The 16,232-nt window shown below is 52.4% G+C and overlaps 1 long non-coding RNA gene across 1 annotated transcript; it reads left to right on the top strand.

Moving 5' to 3' along the window:
• Positions 1–8,651: 8,651 nt before the first annotated feature.
• LOC147001332 (uncharacterized) lies at positions 8,652–14,922 on the top strand. The gene is made up of 3 exons (XR_015045140.1): positions 8,652–8,909; positions 13,101–13,336; positions 14,224–14,922. It is a non-coding gene; the product is annotated as an uncharacterized LOC147001332 (long non-coding RNA).
• The last annotated feature ends 1,310 nt before the right edge of the window (positions 14,923–16,232 follow it).

Here is a 16,232-nt window from a genome sequence, read left to right on the forward strand (position 1 = left end):
CCAGCCACTACAGCTGTTAGAGCTGTATTGGGGTGGGTGGGGGAAGAGACCCTCATGGAAGGGGAACGTTCGCTCTCCTGCTTTTTCTATAACCTCTTCCTCCACCCCAGGTTCCCAGGGTCCCTTCTTGCCATTCTCCCTGCCTTTGAGCTCCATCTGTGACTCACCTTCAGTACTGACTCCCCTACTGAGACATCTATGACCTCTGGCCGCCTTCCCTGACACCCACAGTTCTTTCCCCACAGCCTTGGGAACCTTTGAGTGCATCTTCACGGTCTTGCTGCTAATTCTTCCCCGAAGTGTTTTTGGGTTTGAATGTTTCCACTGCAGAGCAGGCTCGCTCCGGCAGAGCTAGCTGGTCAGTGGTGGTCAGGCTGCTCAGTCAATAGTGCTGGGACAGGAATAGGCAAAGACCTGGAGCCATACTAAGAGGCTGAGGAGCTGGGCCTCCGCCAGCTGCTGCCTGTTTTTCCTCAGTAGCCCCAGACTCTCCCTCTGTGACTGAGCTTCGTTTCCTGATATTTTGTGAGGCTCAGACCGATGCAACCTTTGGGGCCTGCCAGGAACCCACCCCTCACCCCCCACCTGCCCCCCCCCATACTCTGCAATGGCCAGATGCACTCAGAAACTAACCAACTTGGGCTTTCTATGATGAAGCCTTGGTGGAAGGAATTGCCGACCAGAACTGCTGACTGGCGCAGCCCCGTATGGAGCCTGCTCGCTGTTAACAGAATTCGGGAAACTGAGGAAGATTAAGGTAGAGGACCCAGGGGTTTGGAATCCCAGCTCCACCCTGTGGAGTCCTGGGCCCGTTCTGGGTCCTGCTAAGAAACCCAGCCCCACTGCCCTGTGAGGGACAGAGCCTGCCTGCATGGAGTTCAGGAGAGATGGCTTCCTAGGCAGCAGGCCTTCTGAGTCCTTCTGACCAGCCCCTTTTTTTGCACCCTGCCATAATCACATTCCCCAGGCACAGTGCTTGCCCAGCTGGTCTCTCTTGCTCCGGTGCCTTTTTGATATGAGTGTAGCTAAGGCTGGCCTGGCATTCCCTGTGTAAACAAAGAGGGCCTAAACCTCCAGCCTTCCTGCCTCCACCTTCCAAGTGTTAGGATCACAGGTGTAGGCCACCTCCTCCAGCTTCCTCCCTAAGATCCTAGCACACTTGATCCATTAGTGAGTACGTACTCTGAAAACAAGGTTTGTTTTAAATTGAGCTGGGTATGTAACAGCTGTTTTCACACAAACCACAGAGGTGCATTCCAGCACATACTCTGCAACCCCACACCCTCCAAAGCAGGCTGAGTGTGGCCTCCAGAGAGTGGTGTCTGTGTCAGGGTGGGGGTGGTGATGGGGGCAGGCAGGCACCGCTGCCTCCTCCCTGAGAGTCACCGCTGAGAACACAGCTTAGATGCACATCTTCCCAACCAATAGGCTGTGTTATCTCCAATATGCATGGGAGAGGCAGGTGATGGTTTCCAGATGTTCTGGGAGCAGCCTCCCATCCCCAGCCCAGCCCAAGCCAAGCTCCTCCTACATACTTGAAGTGCATGCCAAATGGTAATGTCTGGATCCTGGGGTAGGATAGAATGGGCTGGGTGGGGTCCCCAGGGTCCTGCAAACACCTGCATGTGGGCTTGTGAGGACCAGCAGTAGAGGATCTAGTCTGACCTCAGGCACCACTTATCAGAGCATGGCTGGCCTAAGCATTACTGAGGACAAGTCTGTTGTAGCCAGCTTCATAGAAAGGGACAGGACAGACTGAGAGGACAAGGGCTCGAAGGTGACTTGTGAGCAGGAGGCTGTCAGGAGGCTGTCACGGCCTTGGTCAAGCCTTCCCGGAGTATCCAGTGGTTCTTGGACCTTGCAGGTATAAACCAGGTCTGCCCTGACCCAAGTCTCTGTCTCCTGAAACCAGTAGCTCATTAGCTACTCAGATAAACTAATTGTTTAGAGGCTTCTTAGAGTACACAGACACACTCCAGCCCCTCCCTCTGATTCATCAGCCTACACATAGGAAAACTGAGGTCCAGAGAGGGGAGTGGTTAACTTAGGGACACAAGGCAGTAGAGCTAGGGCTGTCCCCACGGAGGGAGGGCAGGTTTGGCGTTGAAAGTCTAGCCTGGCCTGGAACCAACTGTGGGCTGGGGGAGTTGAGGGTGCTCTTTCCTCTTTAAGCCTTAATTCCTAAAAGATACTCACTTGCAGGACCCAGTCTCTGAGCATTACTGGGAGATGACAGACAGACAGATGGACAGACACAGAGAGAAGAAGAAGAAGAAGAAGAAGAAGAAGAAGAAGAAGAAGAAGAAGAAGAAGAAGAAGAAGAAGAAGAAGGAGGAGGAGGAGGAGGAGGAGGAGGAGGAGGAGGAGGAGGAGGAGGAGGAGGAGGAAGAGGAGGGGGAGGAGGAGGAGGAGGGGGAGGAGGAGGAGGAGGAGGAGGAGGAAGAGGAGGGGGAGGAGGAGGAGGAGGGGGAGGAGGAGGAGGAGGAGAGGGAGGGGAAGAGGAGAGGGAGAGGAAGAAGAAGAGGAAGAAGAGGAGGAAGAAGAGGAAGAAGAAGAAGGAGAAGAGAGGAGAGACACTGCCAGACAGGATACCTCCTCAACTAACCCCTTTTTGTTGAACCCCTTACCCTTGGATACTTTGCTTGGGTACTTGGGGGTGACCTCAGGTCTTGAACAGAAATAAAGAGGCCTTGCAGCTAGGTGGGCCTTAGTTAGCCTCCAGAGCTCAGTTTTTACGTCCTTGTCTCTGTTGGCAGTCCTGGCCACTAGAGCAGGGCATTTGCCTGGCAGGACAGAGCCTCTCACCCCGCGGTGCATGCTTACAGCCTTCTGGGACACACCCAGAGCCTTGTTCTTAGTGTTGGCACCAGGCTGTGTCTTCTCATACACATGAGAACCCAGAGACAGGTGAAACAATCAGGGTGCTGGGAGCCCCAGTCACACAACTCAGGCTTTTCCTCTGTGGATCTTCCTGCCCCCCTGCCCGCAACGGTGCCCAAGGGGTTCTTTCCCAGATTCAGAGGGTCAGAGGTTGCCTGTCAGCCCCTGCGGAATGTCTTCATACTACGGCAGTCTCTGAGTCCCATCCCCTTCCCCAAGGCCTTGAGTAGCACGCTGACATTCAGAACAACTGAGCCAGGGCTCCCCGGAAGCTATGCAGCATCCAGTGCCACCATTCTAGAATCTTCTTTGCCTGATGACGCGTTATCACAGAGACATGAAGGGGACTAATGAAGAAGCCAGTGAGCATGGGCCCACGTCATAACATATCCCCAATTCCCCCTTGGCTCAAGCAGTCCTTCACTCCCAACTTCTCCTCTCCCCACAGAGCTGTCGGGATCCAGTGGCCACCTCACTTGGGTGTCCCCCAGCCCACCACAGGGTTCCCAGGAGTACCTTGAGGCTTCCTGTGCTCAACTCTGTGACTGATGATGCTGGCCTTGAAAGCGGCCTCCGTCACAGTGTCCTCTGTGGGCTTCTCCGGGGGCAGCATGTCAGCGGATGGAGGTCGCCTGCCTACACCCTTGCTTCCTGCGCTCCTGTTCCTATCCACCACTAACTGCTCGTCTTTGACAGTCAGAGAGGGCCTGGTGTGGAGATGAGAAACCCTCATGTAACTAAAGGCTTCTGTTTGTGGCTCCCAGCCATCCCAGTCTTCCTACCAAGGTGGCTCCAATGTCCTGGCAGGGCAGCCCACCCCACCAATTTCAATTAATTAGGTCCTATGTGGGCCAGGAGCCCAGGGACCACCCTGGTGGCAGGGCCACCTGCATTGCTGTTGTCAAAATGCAAAGTTACAGCAAGTTTTTTTTTAAAAAAAGATTTATTTGTTTATTTTATGTATGTGAGTACACCGTAGCTGTACAGTTGGTTATGAGCCTTCATGTGGTTGTTGGGAATTGAATTTTAGGACCTCTGCTCACTCTGGTCAACTCTACTCGTTCAGTCCCTGCTCACTCCCACCCAAAGATTTATTTATTATTATAAATAAGTACACTGTAGCTGTCTTCTGTTGCCAGAAGAGTGGCATCAGATCTCATTGTGGGTGGTTGTGAGACACCATGTGGTTGCTGGGATTTGAACTCAGGACCTTTGGAAGGGCAATCAGTGCTCTTACCCGCTGAGCCATCTTGCCAGCCCAAGTTACAGCAAATTTAAGTGTCCAGATCTTAATTGGATTTACTTTCCATTTACAGAATGGAGCAGAACCTCATTTCCTGAAATAAAACCTACTCATGTGCCAGTGTCCTGCAGTTTTGGATTTAAGTTTGGAGGAAGGTCAATAGAACAGGCACACCCCCAAATCCCAATGGTTTATCTCAAAGTGATTTTTCCTGTAAAGGAGACAGGGATAGGGAGCGATGGAGACACACTGGTTAGCGTCCAGTCGCTTAGGTTAGATAACAGGTGGTTTGGGGTTGGCAAAGTCTGTCAGCGAGCGACACGTGTGAGCGTCTCCATTGTGATTTCCAGTCTGCTATGTAACAACAGAAAGACAAATATGTCAACATCACACATTTATAAACATTTTCCTCAGAAAATGAGTTTATTTTCCCCGGTTTCAGGAGAAATACACATTTATCTGCAGATCCTGTGTGATCTCTGGCGAGTCGTCCTGCTTTCCTAAGGCGGCCCCTGGAGCTGAAGATCCCTCCTTCTCCGGGTAGGTGTTTCCAGAGCTGGCTTCCATGATGCTGCATGAAGGAGGTCTAACTGCCTTCTACCCTGGCTGTGGCCCATTGAGGGGAAGCTGGAACAGCTGGATTGCTTCCCCAGCCTGGAAGTGAGGGCCAGCCCCGCTGCAATGCAAACATGGCTCCCCAACCCAAAGTCCGGGTCCTAAGAATTAGTGCTAGGGATGTTTTTTTCTTGTTAAGACTTTTATTGGTGCGTGTGAGTGTGTATGTTCAAGAGCACATGTGTTCTTGTGTGTGCACACATGACTTAAGTATTTATGGAGGTCAAAAGAAATTGTCGAAGCTGGGCGGTGCTGGCGCATGCCAGCACTCAGGAGGCTGGCAAATCTGAGTTCTAGGCCAGCTTGGTCTACAGAGTGGATTCCAGGACAGGTGGGCTACACGGAGACCCTGTCTCGAACAAGTAAACAAACAACAAAACCACACAGGAAAAAGTAGTTTTTGTGTTCTCCAGAGATGCGGGTGGTAGTGAACCACCCGGTGTAGGTGCTGGGCACTAAACTTGGGTCCTCTCCAAGAGCAGGACTTGCCCTTAACTGCCAAGCCAGTTTTCCTGCCTTGGTGGTTGGTTGGTTGGTTTTTCTATACAGAGTTACACCCTTGTAGACCATGCTGGCCAAGAGCTCACTACCGACAGTAATTTCCTTGCTTCAGTCTGTTGGGTGTTTCATTTTTTTCTAGGTATTCTAGAACATTCTATAGAACCGCCTGAGCAGCCTCCCTCCAGTTTCTCAGGCCTTCTTCCTCCTCTGGTTCCTTCTGGTCGGGTGGAATGTCAGTCAACCAGCTGGAAGTAGGAGGAAGACTCAGAGGATCCTGGTCTGCCTTCCTGCTCAACCCTGACAAGCAGTGGTGCCCCAAGGCTACCTTGTAAGCAAGATGACCCGCTCTGGGACCATGAAGGAATCACACATGCAGGCTCTGTTCTGAGAAAGGAACAGGTTTAGATGAGAAGCCAAGAGCACTGCGCTGCTGCCTCTGGCACCTCGGAAAAACTCCAGGCTTCATGGCAACAGCTTGTACCTAGAACCGAAAAAGAAGCCGGAAGCGTGCACGAACAACAGGAACTCCAGTCAGTCTGAGCAGCTCTGGACTCCCCACCACAGGAGGCTGGGCCTGCACTTTCCTGTAGCCATCTTCAACACTGCTGAGTCCCCTTTCCTCTGCTCTGGGCCGCATGGACCATCCAGACTGGGCACCATGGCGATTCATGAGGATGGCTAGCTGTCTGTCCATCCCAGACTAAAGGCCTAAAACTGGCCCTGCAAGGCAGACCTGGGTTTTGAGAGCCTGAGCCCTCTGGCTGTGCCTCGTAAGCCCCTCTGTCCCTGTAGGGCCTGCCTTGTGGAAGCACAAAGAATTAGCTTTCGAAGCAGCAGGTGAGGAAAAGCCGGGTCTAACTGACCTCCTAATTAGGGCGGCTTGAGCCTCCTCCACCCCATGACAGTGCGAGCTCAGCCTGCTGGGGATGGAGAGCGCAATGACAGCTCTGGTCTCTTCCTGCCCAATTCTGCTGGAGGCATCTTTGCTCCCTTCTGTTCATCAACTGTTTCTTTTTGGCCAGCATGGTGGAGGATGGGGGCTCATGGACACTGTGGCTGGCTACGGTGGCACCTGTGTTCTCTCCCCAAGCCTAAGCCATATTGCTCTCCTGCTCCAACAGAGACCCAGCTTTCCTTCCTCTGGCCTTGGCCTGCCTACCTGGAAAGGCACTGGGTTGGGTTCCATTCAGGCTGATCTCTCATTAAACAGACACGCCCCTTGAAAATTCTGTTTTCCTGGTCACTCGTTAGGAAACCCAGTTCCTGTCCTACCTTCACGAGAGAATGGGGAGCCGAGCTGGGCAGACGGTGGAGGCCACACTCTGCAGGAAGAAGATCTCCCTAGGAGGCAGAAGCAGATGCCACAGCCTGGCCCTGGCCATGCTCATCCCGCTTGCAGGGACCCATGAGTCCCTCCTCCCCCAGTCCCACCTAGATGAGGATACAGGAGAGCCAGGCTCAGTGATGACCCCGGGAGCAGAAGGAAGTCCTGAGTCACCCTGGCCAGGACCAGGAAGTGGTTATCACCAGAACCAGCACTCCCAAAGCCCAGGAAGCCAGAGTGTGACATCACAGCGGTGATGTCACCAGCCAGCAGGGATAGGAAGCATCTGCCAGGTCTCCAGCAGCCAGCCCTGCGCTTCTCCGTTCATCCTCTGTCCCTCTGTCCACCGTGCGGGCTGCGGTCTACCCTGAGCACCATGGCTGGATGGGAATAGCTGAGTGAGGGCCTTGTCTAGTTTAGTAGGACACAGTGTGTGGTTTAGAGCTGGCAGGCGGGGCCTGGGCGGCTAGTAGGCGGGGCCGTGCCTGGGACCGCCCTCAGGAAAGACCTCACTGAGCACCACTGGTGGTGGTGTCTGCTTTGGGGCTTTGTGGAGTTCTGGGCCAGTTAAAACTTCCCTTCCTGGTGGAGGCAGTTTCACACAGCCTCAGTGTGGATGGACTCTGGCTATTTACAGGGCTGTAGGAAGAGGCTGAGTCACCAGGCAGCCTCCCTGGAGGCCCATGAGACTGGTCACCAAGGTCACAACCCTTGTGAGGCTGGTGGCCTGGAGCCTCTGGACCCTGACCCGACTGGGAGTTCAACTCTGCCCTGATAAGATATCATCTGCAGCCCGCTGGGCTTGGGGACTGTCACTTTATTGGTTTTGAAGTGCCTTGTTATTTTTTTGGTTATAGAGGTGATGTGGCCGAGTGATAAAGTCCTTTAGGCACCAGTGTGTGTGGGCGATGTTGTTGTTGGTGCCACCTCATGATGGGATGACTTGCCCAATCATAATTTACCAAAATCACAACTCATCTAAGACCCTGGCAGAGAGAAATGCCATGAACCCCAGTCCTTCCCCAACTGAAGACCATCCATGACACACTTCTGGGGAGCCTGGCTCGGTGTGAACTGTAGGGTAGGTCTGGGTAGGAGCTGGACGAGAGAGCTGCTGACCCAGCCGGCCTGGCCTGCCCTGCCCCCACCCCACCCCCAGCTGCTGTGACCACCCGGCATGCTGCTTATCTTGTTTCCCCAGATGCTTCCTGTGTGGGATGTAGGGGTGGGAGTGAGGGCCAGGGACACTTCCAGATCCCTGGGCTTCAGGTCGCTCTGGAGACCTGATGTATCCCAAAGCTGAATGAACCCTGGGGCGAAGACTCCCGATGGCTTGCATGTGGGCTTTGAGGGAGAGACTGAGGGGGCACTCAGTCCCTGCATACCGTCCTTGGATGGAGTCCTCACCTACCAGGAGGCTGTAGGAGGCTGCCCCTGCCAGAAGGAAAGGCTAAGCCCGCTTCCCGTGCTGTCCTTGGTATGCCCCAGCCATGGAAGCAGGTCAGGCCTCGGGGCAGCCCTCATACCAAGCTCCACTAAGTGGCACCCCTGGCTACTCCTCTTCAGCCCAGAGGGCATCCTCCTCTTCCTCCTCACTTCTCTGGACACAGAGGAGCATGCAGGCACAGAGCAGGGTGCAATAGCGACATGTCTGAGAACTCCACGGAAAGGTGCCCGCGAACACTGCCAGGCTTTCACCAGGTCCCCCTCCCTCATATCCCCTGGAACTTGTTTGCTCAACTCTGGTTCTCATCTGGGAACCTGGCTTCCCAAGGACCTTTGAGACCAGAGCCACTTCCATTGTATGTGTGATGGGGTTGGGCGGGAAGGGGGGTGGGAAAGAATGCCTAACTAGTTACAAACCTTCCACATTCACAAAAGCTTACAGTTCATAATGGAATCTTTTCTGGCCCACAGCCCTGCAAAGCCCCAAAGCAGACACCACCAACTGCTCAGTGAGGCCTTTCCTGAGGGCCGTCCCAGGCACAGCCCCGCCTACTAGCCGCCAGGCCCCGCCTGCCAGCTCTAAACCACACACTGTGTCCTACTAAACTAGACAAGGCCCTCACTCAGCTATTCCCAGCCAGCCACTGTGCTCAGGCTAGACCGCAGCCCGCACGGTGGACAGAGGGACAGAGGATGAACGGAGAAGCGCAGGGCTGGCTGCTGGGGACCTGGCAGATGCTTCCTATCCCTGCTGGCTGGTGACATCACCGCTGTGATGTCACACTCTGGCTTCCTGGGCTTTGGGAGTGCTGGTTCTGGTGATAACCACTTTCTGGTCCCGGCCAGGGTGACTCAGGACTTCCTTCTGCTCCCGGGGTCATCACTGAGCCTGGCTCTCCTGTATCCTCATCTTGGTGGGACTGGGGGAGGAGGGACTCATGGGTCCCTGCAAGCGGGATGAGCATGGCCAGGGCCAGGCTGTGGCATCTGCTTCTGCCTCCTAGGGAGACCTTCTTCCTGCAGAGTGGGGCCTCTACAGTCTGCACAGCTCGGATACCCATTCTCTCCTAGACTGCTGGGGCAGCAGGGTAGCGGTCTTATCTCTCTCCCTGGTTTTAAGTTGATTTCCATTCTCACCTATCCCAGACTGTTGTGTCCTGAGGGACTTGGGTCACCTAAGTTCACCGTCATATGGTCATACACCACCTTGCTGATTGGTATTGCCACCTCATCTGCAGTTGAGGTCTGTTAACCCTGACAGGACTCCAGTAGAGTGTGCTGTCTTTCATCTATGTGCTACAAGGGCATCAGGTCCAGGCTGGGGTCTGGAATGTAGAAGCAATCAGGGAGCCTTTCAGCTGGGCTCAGGAGTTGAGAGCTCTTCCTGTGACACTTAGGTCTGGGCCCAGCACTTCTTTTTTTTTCCCTGGCTACCTCTCAGGCTGGCCTTGGCCTAGGCACTAGTCTTCTACTGCCCTCTTGGGGACATCTTTGCTTTGGGCTCCACCTGTCTGGTACTTGGTATCCCTCCCGTCTGTCAGGCAGCTTCTTAGACCTTTGCCTTCTGGTGGGGCCATTGTAAGCCTTGTACTGTCTCCAGCACCCTCCAAAGCCACTGTGGCACCCTCCCTCAATTGTGACCATACTGTTGTCCCTTTTCAACGGCAACCTCTCCTCAGCTTCCTCAGCCCAGGGGTCACTGGGCAGCACCTGAGGTCTCCTGGGAGGGTGGCCCCGGAACTTGCCTTTCATGATGCTCTCCCGGGAAGGGCACGCCATAGGCTCACCTAGACAGATGTACTCCTAGTCACAGTGGGATCTTTAGGACTAAGATGACAGATCTGGAGAGGCCACCGGAGCCTATGGGTGAGTGAGGAGGCTGGGTTGTGGGGTAGTCGTCTTCTGGGAGTGTTTGCTGGTTGTGACCACAGGGCAGGGGTAGATAGTGGGTACACTTGGATGGCTTAGAGGCCAGAGAATTTGGATCTGGAGGAAGGATTGGGCAGAGCACATTGCAAAGGCTTGGCTACCCATCAGGGAGGTCTGCCTGTGGGGCTTGGAAAGGCACCCCAGTCAGCACTGTATGCAGGAAGGGTCCTTTAAGCACTGAGGCCATAGGTGTGTGGCGGGTATCTGGAGAGCCCCTGGGCTTATCTGCTTTCTGCTACTTCCCTGCCACAAGGAGCCACTGTGCTAGACTCCGTTGGTTTTAGGAGCCAGTGTGCTAGACTCTGTTTGTTTTAGGAGCCACTGTGCTAGACTCCGTTGGTTTTAGGAGCTAGCGTGCTAGACTCCGTTGGCTTAGCTGAGGGTTTTACCACCTTGTTTGCTTTGATCTGACACGTCTTTTCTTGTGATGGGAACTCCTCTAGTGTTTGGGATGGAAAACATGATAGTTGTTTGGGGATCTTCCCAATGTAGAAGAAATACTTGGTGGAGCCCTGGCATTTGGCTCTTCCAGAAACTCCCATGGGGCCAGAGTTCCCCCAGACCCAGCTGACATAGAGGCTAGCCTGAGGTCAGCATATAGGCAGCACTGTGTGCACTCCTTGTCCAGAGGCTTAGAGATGAGAGGAGCTAGGGTAGCCGTAAGGTGACCTTATTAGACTCCAATCTCTCTACAAACTTGCAATAAGATGTTACTTTACATTTTATTGTTTAAGATCACATGGGAAGCCAGGCATGATGGTGCATACCCATGATGTCAGTACTGGGGAGGTTGAGGCTGGAGGACTGCCATGAGTTTAATGCGAGGCTAGACGGCGTACATACAAATCACCCAGGCTACTCCTAGGAAGACCCTATCTGCAAACAGCAACAACACAAAGCAAATAAAGTGAGGACAGAGAGCAGCCTAGTAATTCTTGAGTATAGTTTTGTAAAAGCTGAAACATTGGCCATAAATTTAAAGTTCATCTTGACAAGTCCCATCTGATCTCGTCCCCTCTTCAGGATGCATTCGCTATTCTGTTTTTGGATTCATTTTGTGCTATTTACATATGTGGATGGATTTTTTGTTAGTGTTGTTTGTTTTTAGATAGATTCTCACTGTGTAGTCCTGGCTAGCCTGGAACTTCCTATGTAGACCAGGCTAGACTTGAACTCCAGAGATCCACCTTGCCTCTGCCTCCCCAGTGCTGGGACTAATGGGCCAGCATTGTTCACAAAGTATCTAAACATTTGAAAATGTAAGTATTGGAAAATATTTCACAATATTAATGTTGTGAAAATTTTAAAAATATAAAAAAGGAAAAACAATCCACGATGTCTGCTAATATGTGCAGGTTTTAAATCATGGTATCACTGTGCATACAGCCTGCCTCTGCAGGTCTCTCTTGGAGCTCTTATTGCTTCAGTTTGTAGGAACTGACTTTAGAGCCCGTCCCTGCTGCAAAGGGCCCCATCTACAGCCATGTCCTCCACAGCAATCATGACCCCATTTCATCTATGAGAAGGTTGGGGCTGTGTGTGTGTGTGTGTGTGTGTGTGTGTGTGTGTTGGGTTGATTTGCTCAGGGTCTGGGAGAGGACTAGGAGGAGCAGGCTTGACCTGGCAGCAAGGAATGATGACCAGGACCCCAGCCACAGGGCAGCAGGGGATGCTGGGGAATGTTGTGATGCCAGCTGTGTTGGGTTTGGGGATGGAGGTGGCACATAAGCACTCTGGGAACTGAAGGAGTTATTGAGGCATGATATCTGGCCACATGTTCTCCCTTTCAGACATCAGGCTCCTCTGCTGGCCAGGCTGGGTTTGCAAAGCTGGGCCCTGCGTTCCAGGACATCAACTCTGACCCACTTCCGTATTGGCTGCTCCTAGGTGTTCTTACCCCTACTCCTACGGGAAATGCCAATCCTCCTACCTCACCTACCAGCGTGGAGTGGCCTCTCTACTGGGTATCTGTCCCCTAGGACCCGGGTCAGGGCCAGGTATATGCTGTTATAGAAAGGTCAGGCTTGCCAGGTGGGTGGGGTGTGATATGTGATATGCCCTTTGGTCAAAGGGGCCAACGTGGTAATTAGGGCAAGCATCCGTCAGAAGAGAAGTTCTGGGAGAAGCTCACCTGTGTCCTAAGCCTGGCTTCCTGCTGATTCAAGGTTGCTTACCATTTGCCAGCCTGAAATAGTAAATCCAGGCATCTGGCAGACCATGGTCTTACTCCATGCTTCAGAAATGGGCCTCCCTCAGCTGACCTGCCTCCATCCCTGGTGTTTGACTGACTCAGGCTAAGGCCATCCCCAGCACCAGGCAGTGTTGTTGGCGTGGTTCCCCAGGGCTGGCTCCACTGGACTACCTTGTTTCAGTCTCCTTGGAGACCACTAGCTACACAAAGCTACAGGTGCCCAGGGGTAAGGGCGCCTTCACCCTCGGCTATGGTGTGGGCCTGAGGGTTCCTTGTAATCCTGGTCCACTGCTCAATGGGCCTTGGGGACCTTGGGGCTGGCCTGGTCCACTGCTCAGAGGACCTTGGCCATGCTAGCTGGACTCCCACAAGCTTTTCTTCTTCATTTTAAAGAAAATTTTGTTACAGCAGAATTTTATAATCCAAATTACATTTCTTCGCTCAGCTCTCAACTCTGTTACTTAAAGTGGGACAGCCGCCCTGAGCCATTTCACAGTAAAGAATTATAAGGCTCAAGAAAGGGATGCCTGAATTTTGTATTTTGCTAAAAATTCTTTTCCCCAGGGTCTTTAAAACCCTTTAATTTTCTTTTGTATTTCACTATTCATATAAATGTTTTTATTTATTTCAGAGAGAGAGAGAGAGAGAGAGAGAGAGAGAGAGAGAGCGCACTGTATAGGAGGGGCGCTCAGAGGGCTGGTTCTCTTCTTCCACCACGTGAGCCTCAGTCTCAGGTCATCAGGCTTGGCTGCAGGCACAGGCATCCTTACCTCCTGAGCCAGCTCAGCAACCACTCGTCCACTTGTCATTTTAAATCAAGTGATTTAGGGCCAGCATTGTTCACTAGATCTGGCATTTGCTCAGTATGTTAATAAGACTCAAGGTTTGTTTTTCCTTTTTTATATTTTTAAAATTTTCACAACATTAATATTGTGAAATATTTTCCAATACTTACATTTTCAAATGTTTAGATACTTTTCTTTGGCGAAGCATGAATTTATCATCACGGCTCACGATTTATCCTAAACAGTTGGAGTTCTGTGCTCTGTTAGCTGCTATCTGGGCAGCTGTTGAGCTTGGTGGCCTTGCTGTACAGCTACAGTTTCATCGTCCTTAGAGCAAAGAGACTGACTGAAGAATGCATCCTATGAAGGGGATTTGAAGTGCGAGCCTCCAACATGGCTGTGGTTCTGCCAGCAAGAGCAGGGTATGTGGCTTGAAACATTGTCCACCTGATGTTTGCTTTTGCTTTTAAGACAGATGCCAACACGGAAGCTAACAGTTTCTGACCTCATATGTAAACAACAGGCCATTTCAGGGTAGCTTGCAGCTATGCGTTAAGATGTTGCTGGGTATTTTAGACTCTGCCGTGTACTGATTGATCTGGGGGATCAATGCAGACAGCAGGAGCAGCAGTCACCACTAAGGACAAGGACATGTTTTTAGCCATGTGTTTGTTGAGGTGACCCAGGAGACTGGTGAAGAAGCCATGCAGACAGCACTGGGTCTGTCTGGTACTGGATGAGACCAGGCACCCTGAAGAGTCCACCTAGGACCTGGTCTTAGTTGGGGATGTTAGAGGGTCATGCAGCATGGTCCTGGCAGCTGCCAGGAAGGAGATGCCTGAAGGAGATGCCAGCTGGGGAGCTGAGGATGGGGTCCAGGCCAGTGTGGACACTTGCCATTCTCTGCATATAATGAGTAAGGTGAGTCTGGCATCTTCTTGACACTGAACTAAAGCTACGTACACAGTCTTGGAAACACTCCATGGTGCAGGAGGTGGTGGCGCATGAGCGTTTTCATCTTATGCAAGTGGTGCCTGTGGTGAGCAGAAGAGTGTGCTAGATCCTTCTGGGCTGGAGTGATGGACAGGCGTGAGCTGCCATGTGGGTCCCCAAAACAGGGTCCTCTACAAGAACAAGTAATCTTGACCACTGAGATTGCCCCAGCCCTTCATACAGGCCTGGGTGAGACAGACCTGGGGCCCAGAGGAAGAGCAATGGTGGACCTTTCTTGATATCCGGGTCTTTGTGCCTGCCTGCATTGTCTCAGTCCCATCTGATCTCAGCAGTGACCGCCGTCTCTGTCTTTAAGGGAGTGCTTGAAGACATTGTGCTGTGGGAAGAAGTTTCCATGTGGAGCTTTTTCGGAGAAGGACCAGAACTTGTGACGAGCCTCCATGTGGTCATCACCTGATGGCACATCTTCTCTTCTGTATCCTCCATATTGTTCCCTTCTGCCGTATTATTCTGAAGCCACCAAGGAGCTTTCTGTTGACAACATTGACCAGATTCACTCCAGGAACTGAATTCTAGGCTGGGGCCCAGAATAGATGTGCTTAAACAGAGCTCTCTCAGAGACTTGGCGGAGCAGCCAAGGCTGAGCGCTGGGACATTGAGAGACCCCAGGGGAGGTGGAAGAGATGAGCTTACCTGGATCCGTTAAAGGACACGGGTATCTTTCCTCCAAGTTCCTTCCAGAGAAACAGCTGCTCCAGGCAGGGACGAATCCCCCTAATATCCCCCTCCCCACCTCCTCTAGGGTCTTGGCAGGAAGAGAGCAATGCCTTCCTGTCTCCTTGATGACATATCAGCCGTGTCAGCCCCCCCACCAGTGAGAGAAAAGGCCTGTGGGATATACCCATCTGCAAGGGTTAACTGAGACACCATGAGGATAAATGTCCCCTAGGCCTCAGCCAGCTGGATCCCGTGATCCAGAGCCTGGTGCTGGCACAGCCAGCGAACAAAGATGCTTTGTTCATGTACGAGAATAAACACTTCCCCTGGATATTTACTCCCGGGCTCAAGTGTAATATGGGGTGTAAGTTACTCTTTAACAGGCAATTGGATACTGGCTGTTGAGTTCTGAACTAATTTCCTGGAGGGAAGGGATGGCTACATCAGCCCAGGGGATGACCAGCCTTAGGAGCGCCTATGGCTGGCCATTACCGGAACCCTGAGAACAGACACAGTGGCCACTGCAGTCTTCTCCAAGAGGCAGGGGAAGTGGAATGAAATGGAGGCCCAGGCAAAGGGGATGTTTATTTTGCCAAGGCAAGGAACCTGCCTGTCCATTCCCCTGCATCCACACCAGCTGCTTGGGAGAAGGCAGTCATCGTGTGCTTTGGGTGGGAATAGGCTGTCCAGTGCCATGGTGCCCAGCCCCAAGCTCCACTCCCACCATTAACTGTTGCCACCCAAGTCTAAGCCTAGTCTTCTAGATCAGAGGCAATGGCTGACATACCATGACCTGTCAGTCTTTAGAGCTTAAGTAAAACTGCACGGGAGTGAGGAGTGGTGATTGCTGGCAGAGTCCTTGTCTGGCATGTGGCAGGCACTGGGTTCCATCCCTGACATCTCAAAAGTAAATGAATAGTTACTGCACATAGTTTTACATGTCAATCATTAGACATCTAGATGAAGGCTTTGGACAGAGGTTGTGTAGGATTCATGGGGAGGAAAGGAAGCCATCTCTCTCCCTACCGCCTGCTCCGATTGGACCATGGGAGACCTCTGCCCCAGGGGAGATTGTCCTCGGCTTGCTAGAGACCTATCGCTTAGTACAGAAAGATGACAAGGCTATCGACTCGCCCCAGCGTGGGTATTTGGACCAGAAAGAGAGGAGGGAATCACGTTGCAGGAGGACGATAGAAGTAAATGTCATGTGGGTGTCATGGAGGTCCCTGCACAATGCCATCCTCTGTGGCGGGCACAGGAGGGCATCAGGAGACAGACTCAGGAAGAGGCGTGGAAGGAAGCAAGTCAGAAGTCCTCAGAGCAACAGAGAGCCGTCCTTTCCCTGACTGTGTGGTGGTTGGAATGAGAACAGTTCCTGTTCGCTCATAGATTTGAATAGTTGGTTCTTGGAAAGGTTCAAGGATGTGGCCTTGTTGGAGGAGGTATGTCACAGGTGGTTGGCGTTGAGGTTTCAAAAGCCTATGCTAGGTCCAGTCTCCGTCGCTCTTCCTGCATCTTGCAGATAAATAAGATCTACATATGCTCTTAGCAATTGCTCTAGCACCATGCCTGCCTGCCACAACGCTCCTCTCCATGGATGGTAAGGACTCACCCTCTCAGACTATAAGCAAGCCCCCAATGAAATAC

Source organism: Mus caroli, unplaced genomic scaffold (genome assembly GCF_978045245.1).
Source record: "Mus caroli unplaced genomic scaffold, Mus_caroli_1 scaffold_14, whole genome shotgun sequence".
Taxonomy (NCBI): domain Eukaryota; kingdom Metazoa; phylum Chordata; class Mammalia; order Rodentia; family Muridae; genus Mus; species Mus caroli.